The sequence below is a fragment of the Cryptotermes secundus genome, unplaced genomic scaffold (assembly GCF_002891405.2).
Source record: "Cryptotermes secundus unplaced genomic scaffold, Csec_1.0 scaffold856, whole genome shotgun sequence".
In the NCBI taxonomy this organism is placed as follows: Eukaryota; Metazoa; Arthropoda; class Insecta; order Blattodea; family Kalotermitidae; genus Cryptotermes; species Cryptotermes secundus.
Window position 1 is genome coordinate 153,858 of NW_019724757.1, and position 21,373 is coordinate 175,230.

Genomic DNA, 21,373 nt, shown 5'->3' on the forward strand with positions numbered 1-21,373 from the left:
GCGTTTTCCCGATCGAAGGATTCCATCTCGAAGTGTATTTACGCGAATTCACCAGACACTGCGTGATACCGGTTCTCTTCCGAGTGTTTCTGTGCACTCTGAAAGGGAGGATGTACGAATGATAAACACACGAGAGAAGATTCTTGAGATGGTTCAGAGAAGTCCGCGTCTGTCCATTCGTAGAATGGCCTCTCGCATCGGCGTATCACGTATGCAGGTATGGCGAACTTTACACGATGAAAAGTTGTATCCTTACCATGATCAAAGGGCACAACATCTGGAACCAGGCGACCATGCACAGCGTATGGATTTGTGCTACTGGATAAAAGCTCATCCCGAACTGTTAAGCGTCATTTTATTCAGTGATGAGGTGTCTTTTACCCGGGAAGGTGCAAATAATTTACGAAATGTGCATACGTGGTCCCATAATAATCCACATGAGATAATGGAAACGAAATTCCAAAAGAGATTTTCCGTGAATGTACGTTTAATACAGTCATGTGGTCGGCTTATAGCGCAGTCAGCCATGTTACGTCAGCGCTTGCCAGTCATGTGTCATGTATAGTGCTTGGAAACGCAAGGACAATTATGACATGGCGAGCGAGTATTTTGTACTTCAATTTTATGGCTTCATGTCATTCACAAGTTAGTTTGATGTTACGTACATTATTAACATTACAGAAACCACATATTCCTCCCAGTTTTAATATGTATTTTGTAATCAACAAGTGTGTAACACCGGTCAATGTTTCACACTTCTCTGGCCATTATCTCCGTAACCGTTCAACTTTGGACATAGGTGTTTTGGGTTATATCGGCATACTTTAACATAAGGAACACTCTCCCGAAGTTTGGTCCATACATATATATATGTATATATATACATATAGACGCTAACGCTTGTCATTCTGTCATTATGCACATTAGCAGCCAGACTTTGCAGTAGTTGCGAACTGGACAGCAGATGGAATCAGTAAACGTAATTGAAATATCTTCTGCAGTCGATATATCATTGTTCATCTTTGCCCCCCGAAATGTTCAGCGAGCACCTCTACATGGCAGTAACACTCAGTGAACATCGAGCCTTCTAAACTGTTCATTACAACGCCCAGCCTTGTCGAAATATGCTCATAATATAATAACATAATATTTATTACATACTGTGTCTGTATTAATTTCAAGTTAGCGAGGTAAGGTATTTATGAAAGTATTCGTTTTATATGAGGAAATGTTGCATGTCACATACATTATTTTCTCAACAGAGTTTATGAATAAAATTTGATAAGTACAGATATGATAACCCAAACAATTTTCCTTTGAAGTTCTAATGAGCGTTATGTTAGTTTTAAAAACGAGCAACTGTTTATATGTGAAATACTCTTCAGACGTTTTGGCAAAATAGTGTGCTGAGTTAATTTATTTTACATTACACAAAATATCAGCTGAACCAGTGATAAAAGGCGGTTGTAAGGAAAGGGAAAGTCGTGGCAAAGTTAAGGAACAAGAGCAGAGAAAGAAACCCTGAGGAAGATTATCTCGGTTTAAGCACTTATACAAAACACAATCATGCAGACTCACAAACTGTATAGACGTCAGGCGTAAATGAATGTATAACCGGTAGGCCCGGATTGGCCCTTGCACCGCGACTTTGGATGATCTATTGTGCGTCCCCTTCTATTTCAACCCCATAACAGTCCTACACTTACTTATCTTGGTATTCATCTGGGTCCTTAAAGTAATGGTCCGGGTGGCGAAACCTTACGTAAGCTATAGCCTCACAGTAACACAGGATGTGTATGGCTGATTCATCTTTTTCTAGGCACCTTTCTTATGGGGGTCTATTCGTGAATCCCATTTTGAAGGGGTCTTTTCCAGGTGACAGTTTCCTGTAAATAACCCTGTCACCCACCGTACCTGGTTCTTATTTAGTTTTAACATGTCCTTCGTTCTTCTGACAGAGAGTCCTTGTAGGAATCCTTTTACCTCTCTGAGTCCTGTTAAGGACTTCTAGTATCTTTTTATAGTCTCCGTTTGTCCATCCCCTAAGAGCCTTCTTGACAATTCCTCCTGAAATGCCGCAAGCTGGTTCAGGATTCTAACTTTGCCAGTTAATGTGCAGTTTCATTACATACCCCTGTGAGCCGGCACCCATATCATTTGAACTGAGACGTCATGTCTGGCTACTTTTATGCATGCGGGAATGGATGACATGACCATGCAAGTGGACAGGGTGGAGGTAAGTGGCCGAAGATGGCTTAGGCTTCTAGTGCTAGAGGGCGAACAGTAAGACAATGCGTGAGAAGGGGCTGGAGATATGATTGTGAGCCCAGTACAGGTAACATGTTGCCTACCACGTGATATAAAAATGTACATTATCAATTACAAAACGTTCAGGAAGATATTAACAGCCAGCCTCGGTGGCCACGATTATTAGAACCCGCGTGTCGAATAGCGCATACAATTTTACGTCTAGAATCCAAATCACGCTCGCATCATGAATGCTTGTCTACGATTCTGTGTGTTGTCCGGTGCTGTCTTGTGATACTAAAGGCCTTACTGTAGGCCCAAACTTCACCCAATGAATTCTACAATTTATCAACAAATTCAGATTCTGAGATAAATTTCTGGCTTCGAAAACTGATGGTTTAATCCATGAAAGCGAAAGAAATGTAATGTGAATATGGTACAATAAAAATGGGTTATTTAAGGAAATATACCAGATGATGCTAACAATGGTTACAGCGGAGAGGAGTGGAGAATCTGTTGCTTGCATATAGCTGTGCCGGTCACGGTAGCCGAGCGGTCTAAAGCATGCACTGTCTTCGCTCGCTCGGAAGCCGAGATCGTGGGTTCGAATCCCATTCAGGGCAAGGATGTTTGGTGTTTGTGTGTGTATGTGAGTTTTTCTGTGTTTGTGTATAGGTAGAGAGGCCTTGAAACGAGCTGATCACCCTACCAAGGAGTCCTACGGAATGTCTAAGATCTAGTAAGCCGAATTTAAGCTGAAAGTGTAATGGGGGTAGGCCAAGGCCCAAATTGGGGCTGTAGGGCCAAAGGAATATAGGAGCAAATGAAGATCTGTAATAAAACGTAATCAGGTCCAGACTTCGAACGGTGGAGACACAGGTGGGCGTCAGGTGCAGGTCTGCGGGGCAACGCTGGTCGGGTATTTAGCTCCTACTCTAGAATGTACCGTAATCTAAAAATGGAAAAGGAAAATAAGTGAAAGTGAGAAGAAATAAATAAGAACGGAGAGAAACAATGACAGAATGAAATAACGGAAGAAGAAAAAACTATTTTAATATAAGAATGTACTTTCATATTACAGCCTACGTACATTTCAAGTTTGTAGAAAACAATTTTCTGCGTGTATATCGTTTCACGGTACTTTGTAGACGAAAGAGTCAAAGTTTCCGCCTATTGTGTATTAGTTTCTTTTTTTGGGGGGGGTGTATATTTCGCTATTTTTTGACGCTATGTCAGATGTTGATATGCCACGCAGAGTCGGATGAGAACAGAGGGATGTGAAAAGTAGATGATGTGTTCTGACTCTCGCCCAAGGACACAGCAGAAATTGACAAAAATCGTCGTCACATCTACCCTAAAGTTGGGAATCGAACCGGGTACATCCCGAATGAAAATTATAAGGTACCCTACAATGCTCAGTAAAGTATTTGTAGTGAATGACTGAAAAGTATAGGAGGGCAATGTTGATTTCCGTTACATCCAGACCAATGTGACGCGTACTATTGCCGTGAGAACCCACAAGGTCACGAGATCATTATGTATATATGAAAAGTCGTACCTCAAGAACATTTCTTTTATACCACATACATCAAGAATTGTTATATGAACGGAACCAGAAGTATTAACACACGTTACTTGTTGTACCGAGCATAGCAGCAACGTTACTGATCACGAAACTGAAAGAAAAAATTAGAGAAATAATTTAAAAACGACCAGAGCCTGGCTTCACAATCCCAGTGTGTACGCACACCACTCTTTTCATTACATCATTATTTGATAAGTACAGCCGTAGTCTTTGGGTTCCTGGAACGTGTGTGTTCGCGGTGCAGTTTTAAAGTCGAACGCTTAATGTTCTCATAGCGTGACGGGGAACCATTCACATGCTGCTGGGGTATCCTTGACAGCAGCACTGATGATAACAGCAATGTCTGTTGAAGTCACAGGCAGAACAATGCGCTAAATGTTCACTTCCCGTTTCCTGCACTTCCTTCTAAATCGTGATCAGGTGTTTCGAAGCACCCATAAAGTGGGGTCTAATGATATACAAATTATGTAACGCTGTTTCTAGACAAGGCTCCACAAGAAGGAAAAGTGCATGACCGTACAGTGATACTATCTTATCTTAATGTGCTGTCTGATGTTTCTCATTTTTTTATAAAACAGCTAAAGTCTGTTTGTTTTATCACATTCTTCAACTGTTTCATATTTTACAGCGCTATTTTTCGGGTCAGAACTTTTGAGAAAAAAAAGAAAGAATGACAGAAGAAGAAAATGGCGGAAGGAAAAGAAGGAAAGGAAGAATAGGAGAGGAAAGGAACATGAAGAAGGATAGTGAGAAAAGAGTAAAAGGTAAAAGAATAAAATATGAAGTGAAAAAGAATGAGATGAAAATGCAATGAAGAGGACGAGACTGTTTCTTCCTGTTACCATAGGTCTCAAAGAATTAAAGATTCCTTGAAGGTTTCCAAATATTTTTAATTTAGGTTCAGTGGAAAATTTCCTGAAAATGACTCATATTAACGTATGTAATTACGAAGCAGCTGTGAACTGGTTAGCGTCTCGTCTCCGAATTCAGAAGGTAGGCTACTAGGCCGGGGAGGCTGATTATCCTGATAGACTGTTTGTGGTTTTCTTCAGTTTTCTCAAATGCCGGAAGAATATCTCGAAATAAGTTGGAGTCACTCCCGTTCTTCCTTAAAATGAATCCTTCATATTGGATCGTAATCCTGGAAATTAGTATTAGTATTAGTAGGAGCAGTAGCGGTGCAGCAACAGGCCTGTATCATTAGTTTCTCAGCTTTAGGGTGCCTTCTCAATATGTGCACTCGCAACTGCTATCTCACAAGAAAGACAAAATAATTTTCGTGTTTCGAGAATAACAGATTGCGGCAAGAAGCCACCTACTGCAGAGTTCATTCTTGATACTGTATTGAGTCATGTAATATTGCAGTTGACCTAATTATTAACGCAACCAATCTTTAAACGTTTTATTTTTAATTTCTTATACCTTTAGACCTGTTAATACTAACGACAACAGTGTTAATCTTAGCATGAATTAATTGAATCTAAAAGGTTCTGAATGCACTGCTCTGTCTTTTAAGTCCATAACGCCCTCTAATTTATTGGATCATTAAGTACTTTACGTCCAAATAAAACCTACATAAACATGACAATAAAATGAGGCAATAAAGAATGCTCTGTATGCATGAAGACGGACTTTTAAGGAGAGCTTAAAAGCCACTTTGAGATGCAAACCAAATAAAACGTATTCTACCAACTGCATTAAAAACACTGATCAATGTACAGTATATTTACTGTCGGATGGAGCACTGCAGGAGGGTCGCCGTTCCCCCACTAACAAAGGTGTAGGTAGGCTGTAGCCGAACTAGCAAAAGGCTCCCTTCTTCACCACGCCCACCTTCAGGACTCTGTAACGAAGCATGAGATGACCCGAGCCGGAAGAGTGTTCTTGTTACTACCCATAAGGCGAGAGTATCAGAAAGTTCAACATATTTAACAATTTTGTCAGAGTTTGCAGTTAGTTTCCTGAGGATCGGGGTTTGAGAAACGGCGACTGTCATTAGCAATCATACGTCGAGTCACTATAATGCGTCCATACTCAGACCTACGAGCAGTTCACGTGGCCATACGCCGGCTGGAAAATATGGCCGTTCATCATGGACATGAAACATGGGAGAAGTCGTGGAGTTACACAATTTCTCTCTGTAAATACTGGCGGGTAGACTAAAGGGAATCACTTTGCGAGCCTCCTAAGAAATGTTCTTAAACAACACGTAAAACTCAGTCTCTAAATCTAAGAAGTTTGTTACGCTTAACTTATACAGGACACTAAACAGTATAATATGTTAGCCTAACAGAATCTGTCGGCGTGTTTACTTTATTGCCAGACCTTGCAAACGATAAAAAATTGTGGCTTTCAACATCAATTCGCCTTTTGCGCTATCAAAGTCCGAAAAATTTTAGCTTTCGTGAAGATTACCAAGGATTTTAAAATATTTTACTGACAAAAGAACAGTCTCGTATATCTTGCGTTAAGAAGCAGCCCCACGGACGGATGCAAAAAGAAATCAATTAGAAGTAAGTCAAGTATTTCTACACGTTAAGAAAATAATGACGCTTTATGAAATTATGGTAACACAGAGGGTCGATAGTGCTTTTAACGTGCTTGTTGCAGTGATTCTGTTGATAGGTTCGCCTTCCAGTAGTTATCTCTCTGCCAGTCATTCATTCATTCATTCTTCCATTCAGTCTCTCATTCATTCATTCATTCATTCATTCATTAAGGGCTCTACAGCCATTTTTTGGGCCCTGGCCTCTTTTTCAGTTTCGTAATCTTTTTTACATAGTCGGTACGACCTCTTGGACGGGGGATCGGCACCTCGCAAGGCCGCTACCTACACACAGAACATCACAAACAAAGAATAAACGCAAACACAGACATATATTCCTTGAGTGGAATTTGAACCCATGATCCCAGCGTTCGAGCGAGCGAACAGAACGGCTTTAAAATATAAACGCGTTTCCTTTTTCCAAATATGCTACACACCCAGCTCATCGTCGCCTCCTTTGTTAGTAATGAAAGGAGTAAAATCTATAAGCAAATCATCATATTACCTCGAAAAAAAATCCAAAACTCTATTAAGGATTCCATTTTGCTATAATTACTTTAATAAAAATGTTTACTTTAGTAGCTAATCACAATTTGTGACCCAAGGAGAGCTGTGTAAGTCCTAAATACAGAAAACTGAAATTAAGTTGCAAATAATTAGGGCATGTCTGTTGCACTGTGCTGCACAAAATCCACATATATTTTTGTGAATTTTGCTTGGCGTGACCTTACCTTGTAAGTGCCGAGGTTCTTCACTGAACATGCCAGCTTGACGTTGCGGCCGGCCGGCACTGTGATGTTCTCTATCTGCTCCGTAAATTCGGGGTCCTCCACGGGCACTGCAACACACAAAACCGCAACTTTCTTAACTAAATACATGATAGAGGCCCTTTCTTGAGTATGTGATGGTCACGAAATACCTTGCTTTATGACATAAGAACTGTGAAGGTACAAATCCTTGTTTTTGTTAGGAGTCTCCATTCCGTCCCCTGCAACAATACTCAGTAAAAATGAAGATGATGGCCGGTAGACGGCTCAGAAACTTCAATTTGGATCGCAACTACGGTGAGGTTCAAGTATAACCACAATGAGAAGATCTGACTTCATCAGAGATGAAGAAGTGGGAAATCTGCAGTGGATTCAGCCGTTCTCATACCTGAACTGAGGCTTTCTGCTGGGGTACCAGCCACCAAACTGCTTTCATAATTCAAATTAAGTCACCTTACTAGTTTGCATTCTATACTGATAGTGTTTTGTGAGTAGAAAACTATAATCTACTTAGCAGTACGCCGATTTTCAAATACTTTCTTTGTATTTCTGTATCTGATCTTCACTTCGATGTTCATATATTACTGAAAATGTAACCATCAAAAACGATCAACAATAATAAATAAAAATGGTATTTATTCGTCCTGGCTTTTGGTGGACTTGTGAGGGAATATAGGAGAAAAAGTGTAGAGACAGATTAAGAAGCAACGTCTGGTCCGTAGTTCAGTTCTAATGAAAAAACATGTGCCGTATTTATCCAGTATTCTTAGAGAACCTCAAGGATCGGGTTAGCGCAGTCGATATAGTGACTGGACGACAGAGAGTTCGGAGTTCGAGTGCCGGTAAGGCCAAAGATGTTCGTTTCTCCATGTCGTCAAGACTGGCCCTGGGACCCACTGACCCAAGGTGTACCGGAGGCTCTTTCCCTTGATGTAAAGCGGCCAGTGCGTGAAGCTGACCACTCACCTCCAACCAGTGTCGAGGTCAAGAAAACGTGGGTGTACACATCCACTTCCCCATACGTCTTCATGGAGTAGTGCTTAATTAAGCACAAGGACAAATTTACTTTTACCTTACAGAATTTTATAGGTGCGATACAGAGCTCCATTAATTCACGTAAATTTGACTTACGCGTGTCTTTTACATGCGGAATTCTTTCTACCCTTTTGTCAGGATATCGTAGTGCTCTTCTTCGCTCTCGATTCTGAAGCTGGGTGTATCTGAACGTTGCAGTATGGAGCACCGTCTATCAACAAAACGTTTGCGCCGAGGTACCTTTGGAATCAGCCTCTCTGCTAAAAACTTTCCGGATCATTTCTAATTCATGTCACTGTAAAACATTTCCTGTAGTCTGGTGGGACTTAGAGCTGACGCATGCGTAGGAATGTAACTTTGGCCACTGACAGAGTGTTTTACACTTAGCCCTTGCTCTTCAGAGACAGGATGCCACAGGCCACTGATGGAAGCGCACTCAAGTGAACTGATACATGTCTCACCTATAAGAACTGTGGGTTCGCCTTCACTTCTGTACCTCGCTATGTCCTTGAATGTGACATCCTGAGAGCTCTGACATTTTGGCGTTACACAGTTCTTCTCTGTAAACCCGACCAACCAGACCAACTTCTCATGGCTTCTTTTCAGAATTGGTGTTTGTTTGTTGGAGATATGAAGGTCACTGTCTTAAGAACAACACGTTCGTTCTAGTTGTCCAGCGATGATGTAGCAGTTGATACAATTCTCTCTTAATGAAGAGTCGCGAACGAATTCGATGCACCAGGTCCTGTGATTTTTGTCTCACAGACCTCTCCGATACTTCTGTCACATGATACTCTTTTGCGTTTGGTTCTTGTGAAGAACTGCATCAGCTTTCCTTTTTACGTATTTTCATACATTACCAAAACACTTACCTAAAACTTAATTCGAATAGACTCACTCACTCATGGAGCTGAGCCCTTTTTGAGAAGCCGCCAGCTGTGTAACTACTCAAGAACTTCCCAGCATTTTATGGAACCTGAAGGTTCATTACCGTGTTCACAAGATCCCTCCACTGGTCCCTATCCTGAGCCAGTTCGATCCACTCTATACCATCCCATCCTATGTCCCTAAGATCAATTTTAATGTTGTCCACTCAATTCTTGATCGTCTGTGGTCTCTTTCCTTCCAGCTTTCCCGTCACTCTCTCAGTGTTACGTACGACATCCTATCAACAAGAAACTCTACTTTCTTAACTCCCGATATGATTACCTTATGTACGGAAAATCCTGTACCTAATTCATAATTCTCACTCCTCTTTCCATAGAAAAATATTTTGTATGGACAGCGTTTTAAAAACGTCCGAATGTTTTTCTGCATGTTAATATCGCAACTGGGCAGTGTCAACTGTACAATCTCACTAGCCCACGGCCGCGGAACAACTAACCAAAACCCAACACCACTACGCACTCACAAACAAGAGGCCGGAAGAATAAATATGACTGTACTATCGTGGACACCGTCAAACACTTTGTTAGACACTAAAGGAGACACACAGACTGAGGTTTTTGAGAACAGGGTGTTGAGGAGAATATTTGCACCGAAGAGAGTTGAAATGACAGGAGGTTCGAGAAAACTGCATAATGCAGGGTTTCATAAATTGCACTTTTCGCCATGTGTAATTAGAATAACCAAGTCAAGGAGAATGAGATTGGGATGGCATGTAGCATGAAGGGGAAGAAGAAGAATGCATATAGGGTATTGGTTGGAAAGGCAGAAGGAAAGAACCACCAGGACGACCAAGATGTAGGTGGGTGGTTAACATTAAAATGGATCTTAGGTAGGATGGATTGGCATGATCTAGGCTGATCTGGCTCAAGATAGGGGCCAGTGTAGGACTATTGTGAACACGGTAATTAACCTTCAGGTTCCATAAAATGATAGGAAGTTCTTGAGTAGCTTCACAACTGGCGACTTCTCAAGAAGAGCTCAGCCCCATGAAGTTAGTTACAAGCATACATTAATTTCCTGGCTAGATCTTTTATTTAATTACTAGTACATAATATTGAAGAATAATTGAAATAAAGTGCAGAACTTAATTATATATAGTTTACAGTGTGTATATTTTGTAAACCGAAATTAAATTCGGTTTCACTGTCGTAAAAATTGCGAAACTTTCGCTGATCCATTTCACCACAAATGAATATTGATATAGACTCCCACAACAAATCTGATAAAAAAGTAAAATTATTTTGGGAACGGAAGCAGGCTTATGAAATGGTGTACCGACAATGCCCTCAAATTCAGTACACATAAAGATTTAAGAAAGCGGGAATGTTTAAGAAAAAAATTCATCGAAGATAATATAGAAGTGGAGAAACAAAATGCACAGAGGAAGGAACAGTAGATGGAAATGGAATTCCGTGCCGTGAAACGAGGTCCCATACTCTGTACATCGATAAGAAGTCTCACACATGGGGCGAGCTTTCACCTCCCAACGCGGAATCATGCCATTGTCTACTTAGTGTGACAAGATTTATCGACTGTTTGTGGACTATTTGGGTCTGTTGAGAAGGTTGTCCGCTGGCCCTGTGACAAATAGGCTGTGACTGCTTCCACAGAAGTCTATGATCGTATTCTTCTACCTTCGTATCTATAGTGGTCATTCTCAAACCGTATTCCCGAGCACGCAGGTTCACAGCTCTGAAGTTACGTGTTGAAATCATAAGATTGATATGATCATACATGATATATATGATTGATATATGATTCGCTTGTCGGCGAAGTTAGTGCCAACTTTTGCAGAGAGAGGATGCCACGTGGTCAGTACAATCGATCATCACGGCCGTTAATCTCAGTTTTCTAGACCGGAACCGCTATTTTCTTTTCCTCAATTATCCTCACGAGGCTGAGGTGGCCGTTTTCCAGGCCCACTACTTCTCATTTGTTACTCTTCTTATTCCCTGTTCCAGCTTCACAAGTTAACTTCTTCTTCCTCAAGGTCTCCCTGGGACTCACTCTTTCGGTTTATAAAGCAGATGTTTCGGTATCTTCTGTCAGATGTTATACCCAGATAATCTGTCCATTTTTTCTGTGTTTACCCGTTTCCTTTTCACTGATTGTTTTTCAATTATTTATTAATGTTACTGGGGACGAATCATGGGTGCATCACTACCGCCGGCATCAAAGCGTGCTTCAATGCAGTAGGAACATCCCAGTCCACCTTTTCGTTCAACCAAAAAGTATAAGGCTACACCAACAGCTGGGAAGGTTATGTTTATCGTGTTTTGGGATTCTCAGGGAGTACTGTTAGCCCATTTTCAGAAGCGTAGTGAAAATGTGAATTCTGCATCGTACTGTGAAGTTCTGTTGAAGCTTCAAGATGCGGTCGCAGAAAACGTCCATTTCAATTGGTAAGAGTGGTACTGCTTCAGCATGACAATGCTAGACCCCATACAGCCCGAGGGGTACTGCTTCAGCATGATAATGCTAGACCCCATACAGCCCGAGGGGTACTGCTACAGCATGACAGTGCCAGACCCCATACAGCCCGAGAGGCACTGCTTCGTCATGACAATACCAGACCCCATACAGCCCGAGCAACCCAGGAATTCGAGTACTGGAATGGGAACTTCTTGAACATCTGCCTTACAGCCCGGACTTGGTACCTAGTGACTTTCGTTTGTTTGGTCCGCCAAAACAACATCTAGGTGGAAAACGTTTCGCTAATGACGAAGAGGTTGAAACGGAGTTGCGGAATTGGCTGAGACAACAGTCAAAAGACCTCTATGCTGCTGGTTTTTGACGCACTGGTAAAGCGATGGGTCACGTGTGTCAGGTTTGGTGGAGGATATGTAAAAAACGAATGTTTGTTCCACTTTCGAATATGTTTTACGTTTTATATCCATTTGTGACCCATTTAGTGACTCTCCCTCTTATCTCAATTTCTAATACGATTCAGTCTAAAGCCCTATCCTTTTCTTAAGTATCTGTTTCTACTTAGTGTACTCCATATATATATATATATATATATATATATANCAAGATACAATCGAAGAACTGCCGTTTATAAGGGACGGCGATGTTAACGGCTCACTAAGCATGCCTCCTTAAAAACAGAGGCTGTTTTCTGAATGATCCGTGCAGAACGGTTATAGAGAAATATTCAGCTACAGAGAGTGAAATAAGGAGTCGAGTTCAGGACGCCAGCCTGCCAGGATATGAGCTTGTGAGCTGAGGAATTGAACTGAGTCGAGTCTTCGGAATTGGCGGCTGCAGAATAGTGGCAAGAAGGGAATTAGACTGTGAAAAGAGAACGTCTTGTGTGATTTGAAGTGTCAGTGAGACTGTTATAAATCCGTTGCCAGGATATGACCACTGAAGCCTGAGAACCTGAGGGCGTGTGGAACGGTGGAGTGTGAAGTGTGTGTATCAGCGATAGCGCTGTAATTGCCCGTAGCGCCGAGTGATGTGTGTGAGGTGTCAGTAAATCCAGTCATCAAATCGAAACCCAGTCTACAGTCACTAATACACGTGACAGTATGTATCAGCTCACGGTATTCTGGAAAAATTATCGTTGTTTATCCTGAACACAAAATCCACGCTGTAGGTAAACAATCGTGTTACTTAATGTTAAAGCAAGAAGCAAGGACAGTTACTGCTGCACTATAAGTTCAATGATACCGCGATGAGTCTCCTTCTGAAAGCGAACCTTCTACATTAATAATGAAGAGCTTTATGCATTATTAAAGGAACAAGCTACTCCCTCTTCATCCTATATACATATACAGAAGTGTAACATACGCATAAAACGTGGTATAGGTATCCTATCTCACCTATATTAGCAGTAATGGTATGAAAGCATGTTTCTGAGGCAAGTAACTATGTTGGGTGCATATTGGAAGATTGAAAGTGAACAGAGACACACACAACGAATAACAGAAAATAATCATCATGCATCTATTTGCTACTTATGCCGTATCGACCTAATAATGACACGCTGGGAGTGGATAGATTGACAGAAGCTTTCTTTATGGCCAAGCAGTGCTACGTAAGAGAAGACGGTCACTTTGAACGGAAGGGAAATGTGTAAGTGCGGAAGAGTTTATTACGTATGTACAAAATGAAAAGATGAATTGAAAGGTTCGGACTAATGGATATTGGCTGTTAGGTTTTCGGTATGTATTAATCAGTATTGTTTCAGGTGGTTCAGTCCCACAAAAATAGACCTAAAGACGTCTGACTGTAGATGTATTAAGGATTTCTATATTTGTATGCAGTGCCGATACCTGAATTGGGCAAAAATGAAAATGTGAATTTAACCTAGTTTATTTACATTCCACCATATGTTTTTGGGGTGTCATATAAGGAATGGCGGGCCGCGTGCGGCGGGCAGTTTTTCTTCGACGGTCACAAACATAAATCTCAAATACTAAACATATTGTGATGTGTGTCTTGGTAATGCGACGGTAAATAATAAATAACTCAATTTATTTGATAATTTCACATCGTAACTACAATTCGTTATTACACTATCACATCAAATATACGTAGAACTGCCTCGATCGAGGTCTTCTTAACGAATCTTTTCGAACAGTGTTCACTACTCCCTACATGGGCTCGGCACGGACTACCTACAGAAGATACTTCGCTGCTCACCAACGGATATCATGTATTGTTGTCAGACGTATCCACCCATGCACTGCCTAGCAATGTACGCCCTACTGTTGCGCATTCATTGCTGTGAACTTTGTTTACCGGTCTGTTACATAGCAACGGACGCCCTTCAATTTTTGGATGCTCGTTGGTTGGAACATGTTTACATATTCGTCTCCTAGAATCCGCCCAATCTGTCACAGCAGTTAGGAAAAGTATCTTCTGTTAATGTGTGCAGTGAACATTAGCAAGTACGTGCACAGTATATTATACTCACCCGGAGTTCCAATTTCGGATTCAGGGTTCCTCATAATTTAGCTTTGACTGTTCAACATTTCTTTCAAATAAGAGACTCCTTTTAGACAGATTAGGCAGCCTAGTATGACAAATGCTGCATTCATGAGCTTCGAAGAACGCTGTTCCACTCGTAATAGACTGTGTTATCATCTGGATTAGACATAACACTGACACGATCTAGCCACGCGTAACAGACAGACTGCGTTCAGAAAACACGTTTTCGCTCGCCGTCTCACTTCTCCGCTCCTCGTTGCTCGAACATGGCGCAAGGGATTGAAGCCGCTTCTTGCAGCCCAACCGTCTACTGGCGCTAATGTAATTTAAAAGTCTTCTGGAACAAATCCCTTCTACTTCTGTACCCCATTCTCTTCTTCTATCGCGCTGTCTTTTTCTCCTTCTTGAACAATATTATCCACTTCTACGAACAAAAGGACTTCCTATAAACCGTAGACATTCTTCAAACTCGAGCCTGCCACGGTATTCATTAACGTGTTTACACGGTTACAAATTGGTTGAAGGGTTTACAGAACGGAGCGATGAAGGAAACTAACGAGAATCAATTCTGATAAGTTCTGTACGTTCTGAAGTAAAGCGGACAAAGAGAGATAACAGCGTACGATTATATGTAGTTCCGTTTACTGCCGGTTCATCTCACGAGACACGGCCAGAATCACTATAGCCAACAAAGAATTGCAATAATGTAGAAGGTAAGGCCATTTGTGTGACAGGCCGTGGAAGACCATAGGGTTGCGAGACGTCGAGGCCTCCACATATCCTCTACACAACTGGCTCACAGATGACGGTGAGGTTGCCAGCCTTAAGCGGCAGCCGCCCTTTAAACCCCAGGAAGATTCCTGGTACTCATTTCTATTTGAGGTTGAATCGACCCCAGGACCATAGTGCGGCTGGAAAATTAGGTCATTTGAATATCCAGTGACCTCATCGGGAATCGAACCCGCTTGCAGCATAGAGCCTCAACCAACTATGTTACCTCGTGCCCCTTCCAGAAATGTGGTTAGGTGGTATCTTCCACCTCAATAACCTCAGCAGAGGACAGTCCCTTTCGTCTTCCAACTTATCTTATCCGAAGCAAAATATAAAAATGTGCTACAGGTAGCAATTACACGTAAAGGAAAACGAACCTAAAACCACCGAACAAATAAGATAAGGTCAGACTTGCTACAGGCCACCTCATAAGCCCACTGACAGGGAAGAGACCACGAGTATTGTGTGAAGTGGTCCAGCTGTTTATATATCGTTTTTTTTATTGCTAGTGGGGTGGGAATAAGTCCCTTGTACTGCGGCCACTTTTGGCCTATTGTACCAGCTCCAGATGATAGGTGAGGGTGATTGTGGAGCAATTGGTGGAATGAAGATTGGCAGGGGAAACCGAAGTACTCGGAGAAAACCCGCCCCAGCGCCACTTTGTCCACCACAAACTCCACTTGACCAGACCCGGGATCGAACCCGGGCCGCCGCGGTGGGAAGCCAGCGACTAACCGCTTGAGCTATGGCACGGCCTTATATGCAGTCTTTGTTTCAGTTCTTTCTGATGACGGGATTCGTATTCGTACCGCCTCTGTCTAAGACTGTGATCCGCTACAGTCAAGTTGCTGCTGCCAATCAGGTTCTTATAGCGGCAGTGAGGTCTCAAATTTTATTCGAGGGGCGCTCGGTTCGAATTTCAGCTGGGTCACCGGATAAGCCAAGTATTTAACTATTTTAGTTAGCTTAGCCGGTATGGCCCTGCCATAGTTCAGATTATTAATCGTCGGCTTCCCAAAGCGGCAGCTCGTGTTCGATCCCAGGTCAAGTCATGTGGGATTTGTGGTGGACAAAGTGACACTGGGCTAAGCTTTCTCGGACTACTTCGGTCTTCCCTGCCAGTTCTCATTCCACCAACTGCTCCACGCTAATCATCTATCGTGCGGGGCTGGTAAAATAGGCCAGTAGTGACCGACGTACCAAGTGGACTCAGTCTCACCCCACCCCACAAAGAAAAAAGAAAAGCAGTTTAGCCGGTGCTTGTAGCTTTCCTCAGTCCATTCACTTTTAAGTGCCGCGATGGTATTTTAAAATCATTACGCACTCAATATTTTTAATCACTACCCCATCTTCTTAGACATGATGTAGCCTCTGCAGTTAAATCATCTTCGTTAAATGACCTAACGACTTCCATACTGCGGAGTTATTTTCGAGATCCTAATTAGTACCTGAAATTGTCAAGAAATTCCTTTCCTTGTATACGCGAAAGGCTCATTGCCGTGTTCACAACAGCTAGGCAACAGCCCATATTCTGAGTCAGATGAATCCACTCCAAGTCCTTTCAACACCACTGCTTGAAAACAATTTTTAACATTATTCTGAAATACAGGCATACATCAAGCCGGCGTAGCGAATATCTATGGACATGACGACCGGCGTTCTATTCCTGGCAGGGGCAAGTTTTCTCTCTTCTGCATAGCGCCCCGACACTCTCTGGGTCCCAACCAGCCTCATATCCAATGGATACAGGGGGCTGTTCTCTAGGGGGGTAAAGTGTCAGGGCGCCAAGCTGGCAACTCGCATCGATCTAGTACTGATGTCAAGAATGGTGGAGCTATACCTTTATTCCCCCATTCGCTTTCTTCGCGTGATGGTTAAACAAGCACAGAGACAACTTCATATTTTTACCTTTCATACACATGTCTCTGTGCCGAATTAACTAAACACTTCGTTGATATGGACGTTATGGAGAACAGACATAATCACTTCCCTTTCCGGGAACCGAACCCCGGCCGGCCATCCTCTAGTCCGTCGATGTATCGATGAACTCTAACGGCTCCTCTTTTACACGCACAGATCTATGAAACGGTCTACTCCCCTCAGTGTTTCATCAAGTTCTGTGGCCATTTCTCACAACGGCATATACACCTGAGCAATCTGCTGAGAATGCGCGCAGATTCACGTCACATATTGCCCCTCATATTCCTGCATGGTACGGCTTTTGGGCTTCTGGGCTCTTGGGCACGTTACCTTTGCCCTATCATATAAATTTAGCAACGTTTACTGACTCACTAAATTATAATTCTCTCTGACCCAAGATTTATGTCACAGACATTTTTACGATGGGACATTTTAGGTTGGTTTAAAACATATTAGACGCTCGAGCCCGGGGCTTTTAAAAGCCTTCAACGTTAATTTCCCTCGTCTTCACTTCACTTGGGAGCCGAGATGCCGCCTCTTTCTTGGCCCCAAGAGACTGTTAGCTGGTCCAGCCCCCCTCGTCCCAAGTTTTTCCGCTCACTAAATTAACTAATTGAGTTTTAAATTCGGAAAGGGGCACAAGTGAATGAGGGAACTGCGAGAGCAAGTACTAATAGCTCTCTCCTCTCCGGCACATCTCAGACGGATTTCTGCTTTATTGTTACAACGTAGCGACGCTAAAATTGCTGTTTTCGCTGAAGAATTCTCTCTCCCAGGGAGAGCGGCGTATGCAGACGGAGGGAAACTGGTACACTTCTAACAGTTGATGTGTTTGTGCAGGTCGCAATGATCCAGTGGACGCTGTCTGCAGCATTACCTGACTCGGATGGGTGCCTAAAGAACTTCCTTCACGACGGGCGTGTTACTATTATGACAGAATCTCTAACTCAGCCCCTAAAGACAACGCTTCGACGGGTGGCGCAGAGATATCCAGAACGCATCGCGTCCGCTGTCGGAAATAAGCCGTATATAATGTCGTCGGCATTCCAACGTTTCGGCAAACAACGCAGCTTTCGTAGAATCTGAGGTTCTCACAGAGGTGGTCTTCTGTGATATAACGCCGTTTGATCCGTTGAAAGTCAACGGACCTGTTTTCACCTTGGTTCCTTGCTCGGCTTATCCTTAAGACCCTGAAGGTGGGGGAGGTATGTTCCTCCAAAATATCGTTTGACTTTCAACGGACTACACGGCATTATGTACGTATATATGAAGTGGTCATCTTCAGTGTTAGTATTTTTGAAGTGGCTCTGCAAGGCCTAAATTTTTCGGGCAGTGAGTGGGAGGTGAGTGGTGGGTAGAGACGTGATTGGACGAAAAACATCTGCATAAGACACTAAACGATCTTTCTGGCTTTCACCGGTCGTATTGCAAGAGCCCCGTAATCAGAAAGTGTAATCCAGCGAAGTGTTATTGTCGATCTTAATGATGTTATTACAAGGTAAAAAATATATATTTTACTTCTATTTTCGGAAAATCGGAAATTAAATATTTCGAAAAGTATAACAGAAATACGGAATCAGCAAGTGTTTTTTGTATTTTATTTTATAAATTCTAACGAACATCAACGAACGGACGAATATTTCTCGAGCAACAACAAAAACAAGACGCTCTGGGAAGAACAACCTTCTACGTTCCGTTGATAAGACACGGACCGCATACAAAACGACGCCTCCAACAATTAATTATTCGTTGCCACGGGAAAGCCTTTACTGAGTTGTTACTTATCAACAATATGAGGATAAACAAACAGCCCCACAGACACACGCGTATGAACCGACGTTTCGGAGGAACGTATCGCCTCCATCTTCAAGATCTACACGGCGCCACATCCCAGAAGACGACATTCCTCATTGTCACCGCCGTGAAAACCTCAAATCTTACACTATTATTATACTGTTGTGCGTATTCCTTACCGCGGGAACATGTTCACCGAGCCGTTGCCTAGCAACCAAAGGAGGGATACACGTTACTGAGCCTTCGCCTAGCAACAATAGGAGGGACACACATACAGATACACAGACTTATGGTGGAGATTTATGAAGTACGCCGTTGAGATGGGCTCAGTTGCCATGGTACCCATACAAAGTTTCGTAAAGATTGGTTCAGGCATTCAACAGTTGATAGGGGGCATACACAGACATGATGGATGTCCCATGAGCCTACTGTAGGAAAGTACGCTAAAAAGTGAATCTCTGTGCAACCAGTAAAACCCCTACATATTTCATTATTCCGACTTTGCGGATACAAATTTCATTTATTTTTAAACTCTACTTTCATTTTACCTTNTTGGGTCGAAATAGGTGCAACGGGGTATAAACGTATGAAGAACGTATGCCCACACGCTTCTTTATACAAAGAGGGGAGAGAGAGATATAGGCGTCTGACCCGCAGAGATAATCACCCTGAAGACGACAACTGCAATGTCTGCCGAAATTCTGGAACGCCTTCATCATTCCTCATGGTTTGCTTCCGAAGCTGCAGCTGCAGCGTGAACTCCGGCCACGAAAAGTTTTGGGCGCAACTTGCGAACACTTGCACTCGTTGCCTAACATGATGAAGTAGCCGGGACTTGTAGTGCGCAAGGTGGGGGAAGAGAAATGCAAACAAATTTTAGTCGACAAACCTGAAAGGAAGTAACCGCTTGGAAAACCTAACCGTACATTGGAGGGTAATATTAGGGAGTGTCTTATATAAAAAGAATGTGAGAGCAAACCCAATTGGCTCAGTGCATGATGCAATAGTGCGTTGTTCTTCGAATTCCACAAATGGCTGAGAATTCATTGAACAGATGGATGAGATTAATTCTTTAAGAAATATTCTGCTCTGTGCAATTTATATGTCAGAATGATGCAAATACATGAAACTGTCTCGTTTACCGAGGGTCGTGCTGGTTCTCCAGTGTCTGGCTTTCTTCTTCGTAACGCAACCGTGCGTAACCTCAGCGTCTTGCCGGGCACCCTGACCGCTATCCTCTGACCTTTCAATTTGTTCAGTTAGTGCATTAATTAGACACGAGCGTCCCTTTCACATGCTCTCCAGCTCATTCATAGCGATCACACTATACTTTACTTAATAATAAAGGTAAAGGCTAAAGTTAATTCCTTAATAATGTAATTAAGCGCTGTGCCATGAAGGCACATGACTCCGTTAATCTTGACACCGGCACTAAATGGAGGTGTTCCATCTTCACGCCCTTACCGCTTTATCTCCGGGGATAGGGCCCCTGCACCCATTTGGTAGGAGGTTATGTAGGCCCCAGAACCTGTCTGGATTCTACGGAGAACATAAAACTATTTTCCCTTCCGGGAATCGAACCCCGCTCTTCCAGCCCATAGCCTAGTCGGTATTCCGACTGCGTATTCATGGCTCCATGCTTCTCGTTCATAACCAATTACAGTAACTGTTTCCTTACGGCGTAAGAAGAACACTCTTATTCAATCTCGTATCAGTGGCGAATGCTGGTCCTGCAGTAAGGTGATGCAACAGAGCAACAGTATTAACATAACAGTGTTCAGTGTTTTTGTTTTCATAGCGACACATGCGCCAAAGCACAGTCTTTGTCGAGTGGCGAATCTGCCAGGTTCCACCCGCCTCCATCTTAAGGAATGTTGAGACATAATCTGCACAGTGCGTTCAGAGGATTCCATGCAAAACACTGGAGATTTAAGAGAATACAAGGTGGAAACGTTTTCGTTACGTTCGTAATTTCATACAGTTTTAGTGATCCAGTGACTCGTAACTAACCGGACCTTAGCGCTCGCCATTTCAGAACATAGGTACATAATTTGTATAGACATAAACCACAAATAGTTAGCTTTGTTTGTAAGGGAAGGCAGGAGAACTATTTCTACCGATATTATCACAACGCAAATTAAATCAGCGCTTCCGAGCGATTTATCTCGTTCGAAACCAAGAGCCTGCCTTTATTCTTCGGGCTATGCTTCCAACAAACTGTTCCCTGAGAGTCGGAGAATGTTGACTTAAGAAAATACACTTCATCATACGGCAGACTGTAGAATTGTGAAAGGAAACGAAACATATATTTTCAGATCCAACCGAAGTTGAAGTTTGATTATATTACTTAAGGGAAAATAAACATATGGTACACTGTTTACTTTCACTTCGTACAAATTACGTACGAAACAAGAAAGAATGCTTTTTAGTTTCTTGAAGATACGTGCTTTTTATACTCTGTGTTGAAACGAAGGAAAACTGAACAGAAACATACGCTCGCGCTATATTACTCGTACGTTCTGTGACAGAGAGATGCAACTGCTGTGACACTGTTTACCTTATTACCGGATATACCCCGAATGTTGGCTCAAACGGTGTGGAGGGAACCCATAGAGACCTAAACCAGCATTTAACTGAAGGAATTTAAAGATAGGCATGAAAATTTTATTCAAGTATAACACGCATCTGGGCCAACAGTCGAACCTAGGACCTTATAATAATTCGAAGTAGGGCTGCCAAAAACTCAAATTTTCTGGTCGTTCCCTTAATATTGTCGCGTATTGGGTGTATAACGCGACAAATAACTTCACGCCGTATTTGATATAG

At 42.4% G+C, this 21,373-nt stretch overlaps 1 long non-coding RNA gene across 1 annotated transcript in view; it reads right to left on the reverse strand.

The window, feature by feature from the left end:
- LOC111862955 overlaps positions 1–21,373 on the reverse strand; it is a 318,933-nt gene that overhangs the window by 103,543 nt on the left and 194,017 nt on the right. Inside the window, exon 2 of the long non-coding RNA XR_002842518.2 lies at positions 7,109–7,215. This is a non-coding gene — a long non-coding RNA (uncharacterized LOC111862955). The remainder of the gene's footprint in view (positions 1–7,108; positions 7,216–21,373) is intronic.